We start from the raw sequence: 15,869 nt of genomic DNA, 5'->3' as shown, positions 1-15,869 counted from the left end.
GCTAAAAAATGTAGAAAAATGCAAAAAATTTAGCGGAAATGACTGGACGGTAGGGAGGGTTACCCCTTAAAAAAAGGAAAAATAGAAATCTATAAGTTAGAAATGTAGTATAGGACGGGAGCGAAATGATTCGCCAGAAAAGAAATAAATAAAAGAAATATATAAGTTTGAAATAAATTACATTAATTTGGAGAAATAATTCCCCGAAAAAGAAAAGAAATAGAAAGAACTATGTAAGTGTGCTAAAATGACGAAAATGCTGATATTGCCTCGAAATGCGTGCCCTCGAATTTAGGAAACACGAATTATGGTAATTTTGACGTGTTTACCAAAACAAATAACCCGTAGGAATAGGAAATTATTCGTTAAAGGATTTAGGAAAGATCCAACGCGGAAATTCACAGAAACAAAGCTGAGGAAGAGGCGCAGCAGGAGCTGCGTCCCTTTGAAGAGGCGCAGCAGGTGCTGCGCCTGTTTCCAAGTGTATCCATTCTGGCGGATTTTTGGAAACAGATTTTAGTATAAATAGAGACGCTGATGGAGGTTTTATTCACACAATTCTTCCGTCTCTTATTCATCTTATTACATAAAATTCTCAATATAATCACTCATCATGAATACTTTGGAGATTCGTCTAAAAGAGTGGACTAATGAGTTTTCCAACATGGAGAAGCACGATATGGGTGCTTATAATCTTAGATCTTTGTTGAGTTTGAAACTTATCAAGGTTGTCAAACTATTCCTAGATGCTTGTCTTGATTATTGGGACCCGAATTATCATGTTTTTGCGTTCCCCGGAGGTGACATTTGCCCATTTCCTGAAGAAATTGCTGCGATTGGTGAGTGGGACCCAGAACACTTGCCTGCTATTCCTTCTACTTCACAAGGGTATAAGAACAAATTTAGAGATTTGCTTGGATTGTCTAGAATTGAGGTGGACCGTCTAGTGACCTCGAAAGGAGTGCGGATGTTGGATTTTATCGACCGATTCATTAACAAGGCCGACCCCACCGTTTCTTATGTTGCTAGGCGAAGGGAATTTGGATTTTGCTTGTTGCATGTATATGTCCTTCAAGGGCATGTTGATGAAGACTTGAGAGGTGATCCCCGTCTCCTGGGCCTAGCTGAGCAAATGGAGCTGCACTGGAGCCCAGCTTGTTTATGTTTAGGAGAGATCCTGTTGGGCTTGGATAATAGGAAAGCCAATCGCGACCTACCGTATTTGGGAAGTCCCATTATTTTGCAGGTAAAAGAACACTTTTCTTTTTTTTCTTTTCCTTTGTTTCGTTTTTTTTTGTTCTTTTTTTTTGTTTCGTTTTTTTTTTCCGTTTTTTTTTGTCTAATACTCGCTTTTGGTAGGTCTGGCTTATGGAGCGTCTTCGATTGATCGAGCCCCCAGTTCATGTTCCTTCTTATCATGCTCGTTCGATTGCAATGAGGACTAGGCTTTACATTGTGGACTTCACTCGGGTCTGCAACTACTGGGAAAACAAACTGAAGAGTGATGATGGCCCTTTGATTAGATGGGTTATACCATAGTGGCACCTCAAATCTGTCACTAGAGTATCTTCCTTGGATCCTACCCGATCTGTGCGCATTCCTACACTACTACAGAATTCATCAAGGACATCAATGGATGGACATCGGATTTTTGAAAAAACAGATGTAATAAGTTTGCACATCGGATTTTTATAAAAGTCTGATGTAATTATATTATATGGACATTGGTTGTTATTTTCAACCCATGTCCATTATAATGGACATCGGATTAAATTACAACCCATGTCCATATAATCCTCAATTTGGGCGCAAAATGAAAACAATTCCCCCGCCCCAAATTATTTTCACTAGCATACTGAGTCAATCTATTCTAGTGATGGAAATATGCACTTGGTTATTAACATATCTCGCGTGTCTCTCTCTTCATATCATATATACTCAGTACTTTCCCAAATCAATCAAGATACCCAAACCCTAACCCCCAAAATCGGCACCTACCATATCCCCCACCATCACTGGCACCCCACCTCCGGCCACCCTCCGACTCCCTTCTCTTCCCCTGACCACCATCCGGCCTTGCTGGGCCTTGCTGAACTTACTAGGTATTATTCACGCAATTCAATCAACTTTTCCGTAATTTTAGCGCTTCACCTTTTGCTTTTAAGTGTTTGTTTTGATTTTCAAAGCAGTGCTCAATTTTTTTTCGTCAATTTTTGTTATTTTAATTGAGTATTGCTACTGTTTTAAATTGTTTTCTTATGATGTAGGTGATTCAAATGCTTATATACTAATTGTTTGATTGATTAATTTGTGTTGTGTAATTTAGTTTGGTTTAATGAACTGTGCATAATTTTGATAATTTGATAGAGCCATTGAGGCAATAAGGTGATTTGGTTACTGTTGTATTATCTAGGATTTTGAGCTATGGGTTATTTAACTTATGTTGATTATTACTCCCTACGTCTCAATCGTTTGTTTACCTACCCCTCACAAAAAGAATTAAAAGGTAAACAAATGACTACGAGGGATGGAGTAATTTGAGTATTTGATTTTTCAAGGGTGGAAAGTATGGATGCATTTTATGAAATTGAGTTAAACCTTCCCTTGGGCTGGTCAGGATATGGGTTGGTGGTTATAACTTAGTTAATGTCATCAGAAGAGAATGGAAAGCATGATAACAATAAGTTGTTGTGATGTTTTTATTATGAACGAGATTGTGCTAGATAAAATATCAAAGTATATGTACATCATGGAGCTATTATAAACTAGATAAAGAAAAGAACTTCGGACAACTTGCAAGCGCACTAGACAAACAGAAGAACCTAGGACAAACAAGTGTAGTGTCATTATTACATTGGCATTGACATTCCACGTCAATTAGCTCCTGGGATATTAAGCACATTGCTTTTCTCTAATAAGCTAATTGTATTGTGTCACTAGATTAGATAATACTATCCTGCTGTTGACACAACATTTCTGGCATGTGCTTTATCTTATTTTGGTTTTGTGCGGGAGCCGTTCAAGCGACTAAAGGAAAAGGCGTAGAAGCCGAAAGGTGTGAAGGAAGATCGAAAAAGTTAGGTATGAGTTTCTGTCTCCTGCTTTTATTTCTTTTTTCATTTAAAAGTAGTCTTGTTTAAGATCGATGTATGAATATAAGTCATGTTCACAATTATGAAATAAGTCGTATCACATGAAATTGGACCGTTGGAAGCATACTAGGGCCTCAATTGAGTTTTTCCGTGCATATATATATATATATAGCCAGAGTGAATGTCTTTAATGTGAACTCTGATATGCAAATGTTTTAATATTTCAATGCAAGTAAAGCAGACGATGGCTGAGCAGCTGTACAAACATGTAGATGGTGTGTGGAAAGGAGCTAAAGAAACATAATGTAAGTTGTTGCTTATTATGACGACAAATTCAATGTCTGATCATCAATCACTTTTAATTGACAAAGTCATGTTATTGGTTTAATTCTTGTCGAGTTGTTGTTTTAGTGTGCTCTTCACCGGCGATATCATCAGTCTTCGTTCTCATCACCTCGTGACATCAAACCCTAGCTGCTGCTGCTTCGTTCTTCGCTCTTTATTATTAGGTAATTAATCTTCCCCTATCATTTATATATTTATTCTCGATCATTTTATGTTTTATTTGAATATTTTACTGAAATGGTTTTTGATTTGTTTGTAATTTTGACTGAAGAATGAATTATAGGGTTATAATTTAATTGATAATCTAATTGGGGGTTTATTATTATACATTGCTATTATTGTATTACATGCATTTATATTCCTACTTTGACAGACTCTTAGACTTACGGGTGTCAACGACGTGGTGCAATCTTCTGAGGGAAAGTCTACCAAAGCACTTGAACTCCATCAGTTTGCTCAGGTATGAGTTATTTTTTTGGATAACATGATGTCTGTTTCATGTTCTGATTTATGGCTACATGGACACAATAGTTTCACAATTGTAGTCTGCAAATATGTTATTTCTGGTTAACTAAGCACCGTGTATATTCTGGAAGTAGTATGTGTGGATCTTTCTTATACGGTTGTTTAACATCTCTCAGGAATTCAAAAATGCTAGCACGTCTCCGTGTCTCCACCCATGTTCAGCAGCTATTGATCTTCTGGTAACTCATTATACCTTTAGATGCTATTCTTCATCTGTCTATCAGTAACTTGAGAAAATCAGCGCTTAGTTTAATTTTCAATTACCCTCTTGTTGTGGAAAACATAGTTGTATATTCTCTGATGCTAATCCGTTAATCACTGCTTTCGTAATGTTTCCATCAGTCTAGTTTGTATCCGTTAATCACTGCTTTGGTGCATTTTGGTATCTGTTTAAAGAACGTAAACATTTATTACTATTTTGCTCGCTATTCTAAATGCTGTGTATAATAATCTACGCTTATTGGCTGCCTTAATAAGTTTTTTTACCCTATTCTGACAGGAGGATAGGATCACTGCGTTTATGAAAATGGAGGTAGAGTTGCTCTCTTACCTTGCATGAGAACAGTTCTTTGATGTTTGTATACTTTGACTATGTACCAATGTGGTATACGGAGTATGTAATTATGTAACATTGTGAGGCCATGTCTGACTGCCCCATTGTCATTAATATGCATTACAGGTTTTTCAAGACACCACGCCATATTCACAAGAAGAATTAGATGAGGTTCGGGACTTGTGGGCGAACTATTTTCTCAATATCTAGCCGTAGATAGCTAGCTAGCGTAGTAATGTATTAGGTAGTTGCATTTTGAAAAACTGATTACATGATCTGCAAGACCATATGTTATGTTGGTTGGGATTTGTTATGCCCTTTGTTGTTGTTCGTTAGTTGTTGAATTCGGATGACGGAGACGGTTGCGTTGTATGTTGATTGGGATCGGTTTTTATTAATTGAAATCGATCATTTTGGTTGAATGGCAGTTGGCATGTTTTATATTAATGTTTTGGCATTCAAATTGGTGTAATGCAATATGAATTGGCCTGCTCTTTTCAATTTTTTTTTAAAAAAAAAACAATATAAAGGACAGCGGATTTATAAAAGTTCGATGTAATTATAGCTTCAAAGGACATGGGCTTTCTATAAAAATCTGATGTACATTACACATATGGACATCGGATTAATGTTAAAATCTGATGTTCATTACTCATATGGACATCGGATATATTTAAAAATCCGATGTGCATATATTAATGGACATCGGTTTAAAGTCCCATGTCCATTACACCCCATATGGACGGGACTGAACTCTACATCGGCCTATAATCCGATGTCCATGTGTCTAGAAGTCCGATGTCCTTCATGATTTCTGTAGTAGTGCTAGCTTGGAATTCATGATATGCATCTTCCCAGAGAGGTTGATGAGACAAGTTAGAATGAAGCAGATGATCCCGAAGCTTAACACTCTCCCGCAGACTGCCGTGGCGCTTACTACTGAGAGTCGAAGGGAGTGGGCCATTAAATGGGCTCAAAGAAATGTGTGGTTCTTGAACTCTTCTGTTAGTGCCTTATGGGTGTCGGACTCCTATCTGCGATGGAGGAAAGCTACTACTCCAGAGGAACACGAGAGATTGAGGAAACGCGAGCCCATAGACTACAAGGTGCGCGAGGTGGAAAAGGAGAAAGAGAAGCATCTGACTGAGGGAGAGGAAGAAGCCGGGTTTCGAGTTGTTCATCCTTCGAAGAAACCGAAGACCTCTCCTGCCGTGAACAAAGTGATTGACAATAATGGGAAGACTAGGCCTCGAGAAAGACCGTTGGTGATTAGGTCCGAAGTGGCGCAAGAGCATCCGGCTCGAGGTCGTGACAAGAAGTATGACAAAAATGACAAGGGCAAAGGGAAGATGGAGGAATAGCCTAACTCTTTATTATTCTTTACTATTATTATTATTGTAATAAGAAGGTAGGGTTGTTAGAATCCTAGCCTATATTTTTTATTTTTGTTTTAGCATTATTATTATTATGTAACGTATTATTATTAGAAATGAATAAAAGAGGTTAATTGGTTATGAAACCGTTGTGACTTTCTATTTATTATTCTTGTCGAATTCCAAATGCAACTGCAAATGTCCTTCTATTTACATTTTTGAAATTAATGGGTTGTATCCTGTGAAGGATTGCCTACGTATTCATTTAAAAAATGAAATCAAACCCTTGCGCGTAGTTCGAGTAAATGTAAAAGAATAATTGTTCTAAGCAAGAGCTTCTAATGAACTTAGAAGATAAGCATGAGCTTTTTACTTACTCTAAAGGTGCGAATTTAGTTTATTTGATGATATGAGGATGACGAATTGTCAAAATGCAAGAGCAGAGTGACATTGGCTTATTTCAGCCTGGCCAGGGGCCGTTTATTTAGTGCCGCAAGAGCGACACGTGAGGTTACGCGAGGCGCGTTTTTGTTCCTATTCTAGGCATAATACCGTTTTAATTGGTCAAGGTTTGTTGGGTTGACAAATTCATTCCCATCTAGGTCTGTGATCCTAACCGCACCCCCTGGAAGTATGGACTTGACTAGAAATGGTCCGGCCTAATTAGGTTTGAATTTTCCCCGTGGATCGACAGGTAAAAGAGCTCTAACCGACTTGAGTACTAAGTCTCCTTCCTTGATGTTCCTTGGCTTGACCCTTTTGTTGAAGGCTCGTTTGATACGTGCTTGATAGGTTTGGACATTATGCAATGCGCGTAGCCTAGGTTCATCCAGGAGGATGAGTTCTTCATATCTATCCCTCTTCTTCGATCGGCTTAGGATTTGACTTTCGAGTAAGATACGCAAGGATGGTATTTCTAACTCGACTGGCTGTACAGCTTCCATGCCATAGGTCAAATAGAAAGGGGTGGCCCCAGTGGGCGTCCTAACTGATGTGCGATATCCCCACAAAGCAATGGGTATTTTGCTCGGCCAATCTCGATAGTTGTCAATCATTTTCTTGAGAATTATGACAACGTTCTTGTGTGCTGCCTCTACCACGCCATTAGTCTGTGGTCTATATGGCGAAGAGTGGTGATGCCTAATTTTGTACTTGGCTAGCAATTGCTCAGTCTCAGCTTGGAAATGTGATTCATTATCACTAATGATCTCATGTGGGCAACCGTATCGACAGATGATGTTGTTTTGTATGAACTTTGCCACGTTTCAAACCGTGAGACTAGTGTAGGAAGCCGCTTCTACCCATTTGGTGAAATAGTTAATTGCCACTAGGATGAAACAGTGACCTCCAGTTCCGGCTGGGATTATCTTCCCGATTATGTCAATTCCCCAAGCAGAAAATGGCCAAGGAGATGTCATTGTATAGAGCAATGAAGGAGGGACATGCTGTACATTTCCTAAGATTTGGCAGTTGTGGCAAGGCCTTACGTATTTGATGCAATCGGATTCCATTGTGGTCCAATAGTACCCCAAATGTGTGATTTTCTTTGCCATCATGGGCTCACTCATGTGAGGACTACATTCTCCATCCTGAACTTCTTCCATTACTTTACGCGCCTGTGAATGATCAAGGCAACGTAGGATTACACCAAGAGGTGTTCTTTTATATAGTTCTCCTTGCACGAGAATGTATTGGGAACCTAGTAGACGTATAGCACGTTGTCCCATTTTGTCCATATCCGGTGGATAGGTACCGTTGAGCTTGAAATTTAGGATTGCTTGGAACCATGGTTCTTCTGTGATTTCCTCTTCATCGGTGATTTGGTGGACATAAGCTGGCTCCGACCGCCGTTCGATGCAGGCATTTTCACCATGTCATCTGGCATATTAATCAAAGATGCGAGTTTTGCAAGAGCATCCGCAAATTGATTTTCTTCCCGAGGTAGGTGTAGATAGGTCACGTGATCAAAGAATTGGGCAACTTGGTCTATTCTGGCTTGATAAGGTGCTATGCTTTCGCTTCGGATTTTCCAAGATCCCGTAACTTGATTGATGATCAGGGATGAATCCCCATGTACTCGGAGGTTTTTAATGCCTAAGCTTACTGCCGCCTGTAGTCCAATGAGACAAGCTTCGTATTCTGCAGCATTATTTGTCACCTCGAAGTCGAGTTTGACAGAGATTTGTGTATGCTCGCCTTTAGGAGAAATGAGCAACACTCCTATTCCAAATCCTCTTAAGTTTGATGCTCCATCAAAGTAAAGGTCCCAGGAGTCTACATCGGTTTGGAGTATATCCTCGTCTGGAAATGACCAAGTATCCATTGTTTGTGCATCATTGATGGGATTTTCTGCAAAGAATTCGGCAACGGCGCGCCCTTTTATAACTTTTAGAGGCACGTATTTGAGGTCGAACTCTGAGAGCATCAAAGTCCATCTTGCTAGGCGTCCGTTGAGGACGGGTTTCTCAAAGAGATATTTGACTGGATCCATTTTGGAGTATATCTTGACGGAGTAGTTAAGCATGTAGTGGCGTAGCTTCTTCGTTGCCCACACAAGAGCGAGGCATGTCTTTTCGAGTTGTGAGTATTTGCACTCGTACTCCAAGAACTTCTTACTAAGGTAGTAAATAACCCTTTCTTCCTTTCCTACGGTTTGAGCTAGCATGGCGCCCATGGCTGTGTCAGTCACTGTGAGATATAAATCAAGAGGTTGATCTCGTTGTGGTGGCATGAGCACGGGTGGTTTAGCTAATATGTCCTTGATTCGGTCAAATGCCTTCTGACAGTCATCATCCCACATTGTGTGATCTGTTTTCTTTAGCTTCTTGAAGATAGGTTCACAAATCATGGTAAGTTTCGATATGAATCAACTGATATATTTTACTTTACCCAGGAATCCTCTGACTTCTTTTTCTGTTTGAGGTTGTGGCATTTCGATCAGAGCCTTGATTTTGGAAGGGTCTATTTCTATACCTCGTTGTCTTACGACGTATCCCAGAAGTTTTCCAGATGTTACTCCGAATGCGCACTTTTGAGGATTGAGTCTCATGTTGTACTTTCGTAGCCTTGCGAAAAATTTGCGAAGGTTCGCAATATGCCCTTCTCTATCCTTGGACTTGACGATCATGTCGTCTATATATACCTCAACTTCTTTATGCATCATGTCATGTAGGAGTGTGGTTGCGGTGCGTTGATATGTAGCTCCGGCATTGATTAACCCAAACGGCATGACCGTATAGCAATAGGTTCCCCATTGAGTGACAAAGGCGGTCTTGTGCATGTCTTCTATGGCCATCTGGATTTGGTTATAGCCCGCGTACCCATCCATGAAGGATAGTAACGCGTGGTCTGCGGTATTGTCCACCAATATGTCGATATGTGGTAGAGGAAAGTTATCATTAGGACTTGCTTTGTTTAAGTCTCTAAAATCAACACAAACACGGATTCTCCCATCCTTTTTGGGTACAGGTACTATGTTGGCTACCCAGTCAGAGTACTCGGAAACTTTGATGAATCCGGCTTTGAATTGCTTATCGACTTCTTCCTTAATCTTGAGAGCCCATTCTATCCTCATTCGACGAAGCTTCTGTTTTATGGGCTTGAAACTTGGCTTAATTGGGATTCTATGTTCGGCGATATCCCTATCGATCCCTGGCATGTCTTTGTAGGACCAAGCAAAACGTCTTTGAACTCGTGTAGGAGGTCTATGAAACTGGCCCTTTCGGAGGGGTTCAGGGTAGTCCCTATCCTAAGTTCTTGGGGTTCTAGTTCGGTTCCTACATTGATGGGTTCAGTGTTCTTTATTACTGGTCCCCCTTCCCCCTCTTGTAGTATTTCTTTGGCTATGTAGGGAGGTATCTCAATTGAGTCCGGTCCGGTCATCCTCGGTATCATCGTAAAATGCAGTGCACTCAAGATAACACAAAGAGTAAGCAGAACCTGATTTATTCATATTAAAGTTTGAGAAAAGTTGAAACAAAGAAGCCATCTGATTTGTGGTCAGTGGCGGTAAAGGGACGGTTGTTGGGACATTTCCCGAACTACTGTTACTATTTGAGACTAAGCTAGGAGAAACAAAGGGAATGGGGATGGCGACAGGAGGAGACTCCTTAGTGACTTCTCTAGACTCCGACTCTGACTCCGACTCCGACTCTTACTCGAATTCATCGTCTTCTGGTTCTCCTTTAAACATCTCTCCTTCTCCAGTGGTGAGCTTGAAGAGTCTTCCTTGATTGTTGGTTCACTTGATTGACTTTCTCCATCCTTTCTGCTAATTCGCGTTTGTTTCTGTGATTAACGCGGTAGGGTTGGAGTGGTCGTCTTGAAGTATCATGGTAATGATCTCATCCTGCGCGGCTCTAACAAATCGATCTTCTCCAAACAATAGACTAACAGCTTGTTCGTCTAAGCAAGGTGCTTGACGAGCTTTGATGGTAGGAACCGTTTCTGGAGGAATGAAGTAGCAATCGTGAAAGATCTCGATTCCGGCTAGCTTCCTTTCGAGATAGTGCCAAGGTTCGGGAAATCCGTGAAAGAGTTCTAGACTTCCTTCCTTAACAAAGTATCCATTTAGGGTAGGGAGATAGGGTCGCATTTGGACTCCTACGTACTTACGGTTTTGAACTTGAGCAAGCATCTCGAGAACTTCCTCTTTAGTGGGTTTGTACCCTATTCCAAGTGGTATTCTTTTTTAGTTGCCTTCCTTGTAGGGTGCGAAGGTGTTTCTTCGGATAGGGTTCAAAAGCATTCCAGGGAAGTATCCCTGGGATTTGAGTATGTGGTTGACCACCAAGTTGGAGTAGGGATCGTAGTATAGGGGTGCTAATTCGCTTTCTATGACACTTATGATTTGAAAGCCCCCAAGTTCATATACTGGATCCGCAAGGACTTGATTATTCGACTTCTTTTCGATTATCGCCTTGATGGGTGACGAAGTGATCGTCACCACTTTGCCATTTAGTAGGATTTTGATCTTTTGGTGAAGGGTGGATGTTACCGCTTTGGAAGAGTGAATCCAAGGTCTTCCCAGAAGTATGTTGAAGGAAGCTTCGATGTCCACTATTTGGAAGTTAACCTTTCGCTCAATTGACCATGTGGCTATGGTTAGGTTAACGAGTCCTACGACCTTTCGTCGTGTTCCATCATATGCACGGACACCTTGATTGGTAGGGGTCCAATCCGACTCTTTCATGCCTAGTTTGTATGCCGTTTTGAGGGGTATAACGTTGACCGCGGAGCCATCATCAACCAATGTCATTGGCACATTCTTCTTTAGACAAATGATGGTGATGTAAAGAGCCAAGTTGTGACTAGCGCCAAAGGGTGGCAAATCTTCGTCTGAGAAAGTAATAGGATTACTTAGCTTCGGTGATTCTTGGAAGACCAAGTTGACTACATCGTCGGGTGTGGAGTTATGTGCTACATTTAGCTTGGCCAAAGCTTGCAGTAAAGCTTGGCGATGTGGGAACGAGCTTGCTACTAATTGCCAGACTGAAAGATCAGCCTTTGTCTTCTGTAATTGCTTGAGCAAATGATCAGTAGAGTCATCTTCATTATCATTTGGTGTGATAACGTTGGTTGGACCATTTTGAGTAGTACTTTGATATGGACGCCCTGAAAGGGTTAGGTGGTCCACATCTTGGGCTTCACCATTTTGGACTATTTCCTTGACTAGGGAGTGTTCAATGAGATACTCGTCTTCATCGTCATTGGCCCATACTCCATTGACTGTAGCTAGTGCCCTCATTCTCATGATCTCGTCCTCTAATTGCGTGATTTGGTCGACTAGTTTATCAACCACGACAACTATTTCTTGCATGGTAGCATTTTGAGAGAAGATTAGCGGCGCATGTTCTTTAGGTGTCGCATTGGGGTCATGTAAAGTTGTCATCACATTTTCCAATTCCCAAACTTGCCTATCCACACTCCTTGCCCATGCGATGAAGTCGGCGATGGTAGGGGAAATGGTAGAGTAGAATCCTTCATTCTCGATTGCGTGGATTTCATTTTCAACTGGAGAAATGAGGTGTGAAAAATCTAAGGTAGATTTTTCACTTGTGATCACTAGAATTTCAAGAGGATTCTGAGTGTTGTTGGGCTTACCTCCCGGCGGTATTGGTAGTCGACCATCCTCGATCATTTCTTGAAGCACATTTTTCAATTTGTAACATTTTTCTGTGTCGTGCCCCTTACCCATATGATATTCACAGTATGAGTTTTCGTCCCAGAACTTGGACTTCTTTTCAGGTTCGGGAGTAGGTCCTATGGGTTGGAGTTTGCCTTGTTTCATTAGCCTTTTTAGAGCATTGGAGTATATGTCCCCAAGATTTGTAAATTTCCTTGGTGGGGCACTCTTCTTGGATGGCTCGAGGAGGTTAACTTCACCGGTCTTGCTAGTGGAGTCGTAAGAACGACTTGTTGAGCCTTGATATCCTCGACCTACCGTTTTGGACAAGAGCCCTTTACGGATGTCATCTTCAATTCTCGTCCCTAGTACGGTTAAGTCCTTGAAAGTTTTGATGTTTTGGTATCTCAAATGATTGGTATAGATGGGCTTTAAGTTGTCCACGAATTTCTCCATAAGGGTAGCCTCATTTGGGCGTTCAACTAGTTGGGTACTAGTCTTCCTCCTTCTACTTAGGAAGTCGGTGAAACCTTATTTGTCATTTTGGGTAAGAACCTCTAGAGTGCGCATGTTAACTTGGATCTCAGCATTATCCGCATATTGCTTAGCAAACTCGATCGCGGCATCTTCCCAAGTAGCGATTTTCTTGTGTTCTAGGGAGTAGAACCATTGCTTTGGGATGGTGTCAAGAGATGAAGGAAAGATCCTTAAGAACATCTCGGGTTAGATGCCTTTGATAGACATGTAATCCTTGAAGGCACGGATATGGTTCAAAGGGTTTTCGTGCCCCTTGAATTTAGGGATATCCGTCATGTTGAAGTTGGTTGGCAATTTGGAATTTACGGCCTCATACTTGCGATTATTCTCCCTATAAATGTCATCCCCTTTAAGGTACATCAATTGCTCCTCTAAGTATTGGAGTCTTTTCTCAGCTGCAGTCATTCCCATGGGAGGGTTTTCGTCCCTGAAGTCATTCACGAAGTCATCAACGACTTCAATTTCTCGAGGAGGAATCCTTGTTTCTACGGTATAGATCCGGCCCTCGATGGTGTCAAGGCGATCATGCACTTGGTCTTGAGTAACTTGGATTTGAGCCAGCGCGGCTAGGATTCGATCATTACTATCTTGGAGTTGATTGAAGTTCGCGTCGCTTGTTTCAGGCATCTTGGAAACTGGATAAGAGATCGACGACGAATCAAAACACGACCGACCATTCTAGCACACCTACTAAGAAAGAAATGTTTTGACTAGTGAAGTGGGTGTGTGCCACTTGTGTCAGTGAGCCTTTGAAGAAATGACCAAGTTTGAAAATGTGTGTCCTAATCAACTATAGTGTAGTAGTAGGAGTGGACTCGAAGTGAGGTTTTTGAAATGGGCTTGGGCCCAAAATTTGACTCGACAAATGGACAGAGTTTCGACTTTGTTTTGCGCTAATCATGGGCCTTTTTTCGAAATTTACACTTTAAAAGGGTTTTGATTTTACAAAAATCGTCATGGTTTTGTTTAGAAATGGTGATCACGTAAGGTACAAACATTTATACAAGCATTATAACGGGATGCTGAGTGCATTTAAAAGGGTTTTGGTTTAAGGGGTGGGTTGCTATACCGAACAATAAAACTCGAAGTCTGTGGAGAGGCTCGTACCAAACAAGAGTAAGGCCGATTCCTAGTCCATTTCCTCAAGTAGTGAAGGTCCTTGATACGAACAAGAGTAAGCATCATGGTATGGATGACGTCAATCGCTATCCATCCTTAGGCCCAAATAAGAATTAGGACCGTTTAGAAGGGACGATTGGTCGAATGGGTTGGGTTGGCCTAGGAAGGCCGAATAAACGGTCTAGGAAGACCGAGTTATGAAAACCGACAATTGTCTTGTACAAACTATTCCCTAACCTTGTTCAAGTTTCACCCTTTTGGCTAAACGTAAGTGTATTATCCCCAGCGGAGTCGCCAAACTGTGGACATGGGGCCACGGGGGCGCTTGGGAAATAAGCGTTTGCATTTGTGGAGTCGCCACCAATTTTTATGGGAAATTGGAACCGTTCGAATACCTCATGTCATGTCAAGACACAAAGTAGTGACATGAACACCAAGAACTCGTTACCCTTAGCATTCTATGTCTAGAATGACTCTCGTGGATGCCAATGAACACGGATGTTCACAGAAATCTGGAGTAAGGGGTGAGGGTACGTATTAGGAAGCTCTTTTGATCGAACACCTAATCCCGCCCGCCTCGATAGCGGCCTCTACTAATGATTAGGGGAGTTATTCGTACTCGATATATCGTCGAATATATGCATGCAATGCAACATCCAAGTTTTAATCCTAGCATGTGAAGATTAACTAAGTCAGTGAACAATTAATTTAACAAACAATTGGGTCGAAGTTGGGATTAAGGTTCAATTACATGTGAAAACATACAAATGATACAAAATACAATGATAAATATAATAAAAAAAATACAATAATTACATCGGGTTTAGCGATTTATGTCGAAAATACTCCTAAAACGGATAATTTAAGAAAAAGAATAAAAGAATGAATCAACGAACAAATCAGTAGGCGATAATACGGTTAATAGTTAATTATATGTAAACTAATTAAACTAGGTCAAGGCAGAACGGAAGTTCAGAGGCAGAAATCAATCTGGAACAGGCTCAGCAGGACTGCGCCCTTTGGAAGAGGCGCAGCAGATGCCGCGTCTGTTCCAAGGGTGAGTTCTGGCTATGAAGCCGGAACTGCAAATCGTTAATGTTAATTGATGATTTTAAGGATTGATTATGATATTAACTCGGATGGAAGTGATTTAATGGATTAATTACATATGAATGAGTCATAAAAGCGATAAAACATGGATGAGACGAACTAGAACGAATTAATACAAGATTACAAGGTTAATTAATTACAAATTAATAAACTAAACAAATTATTAGGCAAACAAGATGAATTAATGATGAATATGATAAATAGACAGATGGAAATATATCAAAGGTCGAATTCCAGAAACTCAATACGAACAAATCGAATTTCTACAACCCGGATTGATTTTAATGACGAAAACCCGTAAATATTGGATTATAAGGGATTTAAGTCGAATTTAATGATTAAATTACATGCTAGTGAATGATAAACAGTGTACATGTGGAATTATTATGCTATTACGTCAAAGAATTAAAGAAAACAAACGAAAACAAATAAAAGCTGACGAATTTACAGAGGACGAAGGAAGAAGAAAGGAAGCAGGAACTGCGGCAGCCTAACGAAGAGGCGCAGTAGGTACTGCGCTTCTTCGAAGAGGCGCAGTAGTTGCTGCGTCCTTTCTCGACGGTTATCTTCTGGTAATCCGTAAAAAGGGTTTTAAAGCACGGTTTTAGAAATCGATTTTAACAAGTATTTTCGACATAAATCTTACATTAATGATACAAAAAGTAAATAACAATAAATAAAAGAGAGATTTACACCCTCAGACTTAAATGTTTGATGAAACGAGATGAACTAAGTTTACGATTAGTGATGCTCGACTCGAATGTAACGAAAGTGCCCTCGTAGGAGGAAGACGATAAAGATTAATTAAGTTGATTGATTGTGGAGTTGGTCAAATTGGCCGGTCATGCAAATGAGGCTGGTACTCAGAAGGATCCGAGCTTACGTGGTCGAATGTTTAAGCACGTAGACGCCAAAAAGTAAGAACGTGGTCTAGAATGCAAAAGGAGAAGAGATGGGCGGACACTCGCATGAGAAATATGAGGAGCGAAGGCTCCTATTTATACTAATCACGTGAAGGAATAAGGTTTTCGGAGAGACTTTGGAAGTGAATCTCGAAAATATATGAAAAAGATACGAAAAATACGCAGAAA

This window comes from Silene latifolia, chromosome X (genome assembly GCF_048544455.1).
Source record: "Silene latifolia isolate original U9 population chromosome X, ASM4854445v1, whole genome shotgun sequence".
NCBI lineage: Eukaryota > Viridiplantae > Streptophyta > Magnoliopsida > Caryophyllales > Caryophyllaceae > Silene > Silene latifolia.
Note: the sequence above shows the minus strand (reverse complement) of the source record.